Source organism: Triturus cristatus, chromosome 8 (genome assembly GCF_964204655.1).
Source record: "Triturus cristatus chromosome 8, aTriCri1.1, whole genome shotgun sequence".
NCBI lineage: Eukaryota > Metazoa > Chordata > Amphibia > Caudata > Salamandridae > Triturus > Triturus cristatus.
This window is the reverse complement of record NC_140591.1, coordinates 1314637941-1314645369: the sequence shown is the minus strand read 5'-3', so window position 1 is coordinate 1314645369 and position 7429 is coordinate 1314637941. Positions and strand designations below refer to the sequence as shown.

Sequence of the window (7429 nt, the reverse complement as noted above, 5' to 3'; positions counted from 1 at the left end):
ATGGGCTCCAGATTCGCTGCTTCTTATGCCAACCTCTTCATGGGTTGGTTTGAGGATGAGAGGGTCTGGGGCCGGACGGGTTCTCGGTGGACAGAAAATATACACTACTGGGGCAGATTCATAGACGATATACTTATGCTATGGTACAGTTACAAGACTTTAAGCGCCACTTGAATGACAACCCTGCAGAAAATAGGCCTCAGCTAGGCCTACCAGTGCAAGGGGTTCGCCCTTCTCTGCACAGAGTCCTCAGACTATTAGAAAGAAGTTGGCACAGAAACTGAAATAGAAAATACAGAGTTTAATACCTCATGAGGTGGAACCACATTCACCCAGCACCCTGTGGTGCTGAATGAAGGTAGCACACAGAGTAGAAGAACCATGGGTCTTTTATACCCACACAGGGGCTCAGAAAAAGGGCGGTGCAAGCATACATGAGAAGAGTTACATACATAGATGGTCATACAGAAATGCACAGTCGACAGTAAAGGAGGAGCTAGCAGTTGCTGACTCTGATAGGAACAACCTGATAGTTACAGACTAAAGACAGATGCATGGACAGTTAGATATTCCTGCGCATGTGCAGGGTAGCAGAGTCTAAGTATAATCAGTCCTTTAAACAGAGCACAAGGGTAAACAAAATGGCTGCCAGAAATACAAAATGGATTCCACAAAATGTACAAGATAGCCTCTAAATACCAGATGGATTCTGCTAACGCTAATTTAATCGCAGCCAATTTACGACAGACGACCCTTTTAGCGTTAGCTGAAGACATCTCCCATAATCCAGTAGGAAAATGAAAAATATGCAAATTAATTTTTAATTAAAATTTTTTTTTTCATAAATATCCTAATTCATTGCTAGGTGGGCATTTCTCATTCTAAATATTGTTAAGCGGGTATGTATGAGGTATAAACAGAAGTACAAAGGGAACAGAGAATTGGGTCATACAGATAGCAGGAGAGAGTAATTACTATTATAAGAAACAGAATTATTAGCTTTCTTGTCCTAAGCAAATCCTACACCCATCCAGTAAAAACATTTTCAAGGCTCCTATGCATTTCAGTTACCATCAATTTCAACTTCAAAAACATTTTCGCTAGAATTTTCCAGTGTTTCCTTTATGAGGGCTAGAGTATCTATCATTATACCCAATACAAACATTAAAGCAGTTAGACATATTATTTACAAAAATGATCCTGGATCCAGAGGACCAGGAGAACTACACAGGACCATGAGAATTAGGACGAAGAGCTGCAAAGGGTTTCTCCTCCTCAAAAATGGGACGATCAATGGGGTACATTTTCAACAAAAAGAAAAAGAAGTCCTTGGGAAATTAAAGCCGCTGTACAACCAACCAGAGGGGAGTCTTCTCCCTGTGTCCGTTTGAGCCTCACAGGCAGGCTCTTGTTGTTCCCACGGTGGAGCTGCACAACTCACAACTCAGGAATCATGGCCTAGTTTCAAGGGAAAAGTTTCTTCTTTCAGGATAGGGCAATCACCCACCAGGGCAAATGCGCTCAGCGATCCTGTCCAGTGTCTCAGGCAGTGCACCAGTTTTCTTCATTTCAATCTAACAGGCACCAGAGACACAGCACCTGTACCCTGAACTCCAGTCCTTCCCTAACTCCTGTATTGCTCTGCTGGCACACTGCTCTTTCGTTGGGGCCATATCTCTTGGCCAACAAAGGTGAAAACTTTACAGCCACTTTAGGACCAGGATTCAGAGGCCTGATGCTAGGATCTCTGAAGCAACCCTTGTTTCAAAGGGGGTTACCTCAAGCAAAAACTTTCTCGCCTTCCTGGTCGGTCTGTGACTCTCGGCTGGGCATCAAAAGCTTGATCCACGATTTCTCCTTTCTGATTTGTGACCCCGTCTTTCGCCCAAGATAGTAGCAGGGGTACATTCATCCCAGTGCTTCCGGCCTTCTACCTTCACTGAGGTCCTGTTTGCCAGCAATGCCTGTGCTGGTTACCTTCACTTTGACTTCAAGCTGGACTGGTGCTGACTCCTCAAGCTGGATCTGATGTCCGCGCCCCTCTGGCAATGGTTGTAAAGCAGCAAATATCTATTGGTGGACAGAACAAAAGGTCTTTAGACAAGGCACAGAAATAATCTATCAACAGAGAGGATTGTCTCAGAATACTTCCTAGTCTAGGGACACCCCATATATTAACAAGGCACCCTGGAACCACTTTCATATATGTGAGAGTAAATAAAACAACAGCCTGAACCTATTGGCAAGTATAAAAGGAACTCTTTAGTGAACTGACAAGAGTAATACGTCACCCAATCCCAAGCAGTCAAGGAAGTCTGTGTTCATTTCTAAAGACCCTCAAGAAAAAGGAAATGTTATACTCATAAACTTTGCATTACTTATACAGGACTGCAGACACTTCTAAAATGATTTTTCTTAATAAAAGCACCTACATTGTATACTCAGGACCATGCTCTCATGTTATAGGAGCAACAGGAAAATCTAACACTGCTAATTTAACAAAGATTCTTATTACATAAAGAACTAAAAACTTCAACATAATGGGTACACGTTCTCCAGTGGAACATCTTGTGACTAACAGACTCCTATAAAACAATGTTTTTCTCAAAAATGTTTGCTAAGGATCGCATAGCCCTCTTCCCTGCAGTCTACTTTTTCACAATCCAAACTATGCAACATCAGTTCTAGTAAGGACTGTTAGTTTATTTACACAGACTAGCTAATAAAACTAGCAATGCCCTTGCAAAACTGTATGTAGCATGAGAATAACAAACAATAGTGGTGTTGTCACCTGAGAATTTTCAAACAAAAACTACCCACAGCTAGTTCCCCTTAAAGATCAAATAAGGAAGCAGCAATCTAGACTACTCATCCTCTCATAATTCCATCAGAGAGGATGGGTAGTAACATAGCAACATATATTTATTCGTTTTATTAATGCTAATAATGTTTAAAACAGTATTACTGAATAGCCAATTAAATGTCTCATGGTTATTTCACAGACAGTTTAGACAGGCTCGAAAGAAATTAAGAAAAAGAGAGAGTACACATAAATTTGCCTACCCTTAATTTGTAGAGGAGCTAGCCTCCTCTCCCCAGTTTTTGACAGTAAGAAACCTGTACCAGGTTTCATTCTGTCAACACTATCAACCCCAATTTGTAGCAACTGGGCATAAACAAACTCTGAGGAGCTAAATAGCACATTTCAGCTAGCCAAAGAACATATTCCTTTAGCAAATGTACTAGTGCAACATGAGGCCGCATGAATTCAAACTAAATCCCATTGCTTCCTGAATTCAGCCCTAAAAGCATTGGTACCATATATATATGGCAGAGCCATTGTCTTTTAAAGAGAGGTCACATATACTATGTTCATTGAGTGCACACAAAAACTTGCTTTTGCCAAAAAGGTAAGCAAAAACCTCTTTCTTCCCCTGCCATTTCGTCTTTCAAATGTCGAAATGTCAAAGCTCATGTGAAGCCGTGCCCTGCCAGGCTTCTAAATGTAGGAGTTCGGCCTTTAACCTATGCAGCTGTTCCATCTTGTATGCAAGGTTGTCATGCGGTGCTCCCAAGTCAAAGTGACCCTAGAGACCGAAGGCAGAACAGCAAAACCCACTCTAATGTGTGTCTACCAGCAATTTCAGAGGTAATCTTAATAACTTCTGCCAGTTTTTGTACATAGGTATATTTAAAATCAGTGTGCTGAGTGCTTGAGCAATATAGATGTCAGCTTATGAAGTCTTATGCTTACATATGTGCATTTACTTGAGCCTAAGGCAGTTTAAAAGCTGCTCTGACTGGATTTAAATAGTGAATTTTTACTCAATTTCGACTTTGATTTTTAGGGCACTTAAAAATTAATATCCTACAATGTTTTTGCATAATAGACATCCCCAGAATGTCCTCTACATATCCCAGAGATGTGGCATCAGAAATGTGTAATGTATGCCCTTATAAAAATGAGTTTTGTACGCCTGGATAAAGTGACATTTTCACATGTAATTGACCCCCTATTGCTGTATAGCATGGCTTAAATTCAATTTGGATGCTAGGAGGTCACAGCATCATGATTCAGGCATTATGAATAGTAAAAAAACGAATTGAATGCACCTATGTTAGATAACATTTGTAATATAATCATTTTAAATCTGCACCACTTTTATTATGTAACATCAAAAACCACTCTTATCCTTATTTAAAAAGGCATTAACAAAAGAAATCCCTACTGTCAATCTGTCCTCTGCTTATCAAAAATAATGAAACTATATTTCTAACTTTTAAAACAGCAGTCTGAAATGCCGCATTTTACACCGTGTTTGACTTTAGCTGTTCTCTGTGGCCGGAGTCCGCAGAGAATGGAAATAGTCTTGCTGACACAGCTGTTTGACACGTAAAGGCGTCGAATTCAAACGCCTTTCAAGTCAACCTTTCAAGCCAACACAACTCTGTCGTTCTGTATAATGTGAATGCCTTTGAATACCCTATACAAAAGATAAATGCTGTGACATTTTGTATCTGAATTTAGTCTATTGTAAAACACACAATTTTTTTTTTTTTTTTTAGCCTGCTTAATTTGTCATGCTTAAAATCAATAACTGATTTTCTTGCCTTACTCACCCCCATATGACAGTAGGTCATCTTTATGATGACCAGCTGTCAGCTGAACTGACTGTGTCGCTTCTGACACACAGGTCATCTTAATTTTAACTTTCTAAAGGTAAAACTCTTATCTGATAGTCCATGTTAGCTTTGCGCCACAATTTCCACTGAGAAAATTAATTCTCAATGGGAAAATCGTTTTTATATAGGCATATAGCCCTTAAAATTTCAAGCAAGAGCATCATTTCACTTTTTGTCTAGGATTAATGCAACAGTTTAAAAAAAATAAAAACAGTTTTCTATGGAAAGTCTAACTGGTCTTTGCACAAAATAGGGCCGAGGAAGGCTCCTTGAGTTTCGTTCCTCAGCTGCCCTGTCTTATCAGAGAAGCTAAAAATAGCCCTTCAGCACAGAACCGGGCCACAGCGAGTGCTCCTGGCCCCCACCTCTCTCCAAGGCTGTCCTGCTGTAAGCATTACACATTTTCATGTCAGAGAAGCTTTCTAAGCAGTGATTTCACCTCCTGGTTCAGTCGCTCCTATTTCTAGCCCCCACCTTACAGGCTGCAAGGTCAAAATCTGCCTCGCACAGCCCGAAGCTGTCAAAGACAAAAAGCCTTCCTAATTTCATCTAAACTGCAATAATTTGCCCTATGGAAAAATTAATTTTGATATACAATTTCTTTTCAAGGGTCATACATTTATTTTCAATTCTCAGATTAGCAGGTTCAGCTTAAATTAGAACCTACAACCCTGTGGACCCAGCACATTGGCTCACTGAACCACCAAGAACACTAAGCTGCATAGGAACAATTTGCAAATTCGAAATACCCACAATTTTTGCAAGCTAAACTTTTAACCGGTCCCTTATTACTCTTCATTAATACTTTTGTACATTAAGGGTGTCATCAAATCACAGGGGTTGCTCTTTCTCTAGCTACACCCCTCTCAATTTCCTTTTGCGACTTATTGATGGTGATGAGACCAAATTAAATTTACTCCTTAACAATTTCACTCTCAGAATTCTTTCACATATTCACAGTCATTCAATCACACGCTTTTTCCAGTGCTAGCAACATCCAAAACACAATTTACCACACCATAACATTTAAACACACATTTAACCCACAGATCAACACTTAAGACAGAAACAAAAGACAGCCCACAGACTGTACTTAAACCAAACCATTTGTAAATACTAGTTGCAAGTCATATTCACCAGATTTGGCTGGCAGAACACCAGAAAAACGCTCTGCATCTCATCACTTATGAATGTTACTAAGTGCACAGACCAGGATCCTTTTATGTACATATTTAGTTCCTCGGGGTACTAGTCACCACTTACAAGTATTTTTATTCCATAATGCGCTGTACATTATAGAAGAAAGACCATACTTAATATACATATCACTATTAGGCGTGCCCTCCGGGGGGGGGGGGGGCGGTTGTGCTTCATCAAGTCTCATTTTGGTACCATTCCAAAAGCAACACATCCTTTGAAGTGTGCTAAAGACAGGCATGCCAAAAATAGTGCATAATATGCAATATTATAATCAAAGTAGCACTTAAGGTACCTTTAGTACGATGTGCCGTTCAAATCAATTCAGTTAGAGAAAATTCTCCTCATTACCTGCCTATGTGAATTGCAAGTCACATATGTCAAAACAAACCAAGTTGGCCAACACAAAATATACCATATTCAAAGCCACAGTAAGCGTTACTAAACTACCTTACCAATCACAGGCATCAAAACCAACAGCAAGCGCCGCAGAAGGACACTTACCAATCACTTGGTGTCCAGATTCATCCTGCCAAGTTCTAAAATCGACCAAATGGTCACTGCACGGTGAATCAACAGAAGAGATCTCAGTCGAGGACCGGCGCCACCTGGATGGTCAGATCAGAAAGAAAGGAAAAGCCGCCGTGGATGCCAAGACTCTGGTCTTATCGAGCAGTGATCACGTCCAGAGCGAGATTCCAATCCTTCGTCGCGACCAATCCTTTGGGCATCCGAGTCACCGATGAGTCCCACGTTGAGGCACCAATTGTAGAAAATAGGCCTCAGCTAGGCCTACCAGTGCAAGGGGTTCGCCCTTCTCTGCACAGAGTCCTCAGACTATCAGAAAGAAGTTGGCACAGAAACTGAAATAGAAAATACAGAGTTTAATACCTCATGAGGTGGAACCACATTCACCCAGCACCCTGTGGTGCTGAATGAAGGTAGCACACAGAGTAGAAGAACCATGGGTCTTTTATACCCACACAGGGGCTCAGAAAAATGGCGGTGCAAGCATACATGAGAAATAGTTACATACATAGATGGTCATACAGAAATGCACAGTCGACAGTAAAGGAGGAGCTAGCAGTTGCTGACTCTGGTAGGAACAACCTGATAGTTACAGACTAAAAACAGATGCATGGACAGTTAGATATTCCTGCGCATGTGCAGGGTAGCAGAGTCTAAGTATAACCAGTCCTTTAAACAGAGCACAAGGGTAAACAAAATGGCTGCCAGAAATACAAAATGGATTCCACAAAATGTACAAAATAGCCTCTAAATACCAGATGGATTCTGCTAACGCTAATTTAATCGCAGCCAATTTACGACAACCCCTACAACATGTCCTTCACAATGAATTTTGACCCCCACATATATTGAACTATACATCCATGATTCAAAAATAATGAGTAGGATGTTTAGAACAGACACATCCTGTAACGCATTATTACATGCCAGCAGCACCCACCCGAAACACCAATTACAAGCAATACCCTAAGGTGAAATTGTAAGGGCCAGGAGAAATTGTAGCACGGATGATGACTTTACC

General features: G+C 40.7%; 1 long non-coding RNA gene across 1 annotated transcript; it reads right to left on the bottom strand.

Moving 5' to 3' along the window:
* Positions 1–286: 286 nt before the first annotated feature.
* On the bottom strand, positions 287–6862 carry LOC146805735 (uncharacterized). The gene is made up of 2 exons (XR_014967892.1): positions 6385–6862; positions 287–2070 (listed from the first exon to the last, which is right to left on the bottom strand). It is a non-coding gene; the product is annotated as an uncharacterized LOC146805735 (long non-coding RNA).
* Positions 6863–7429: the final 567 nt, after the last annotated feature.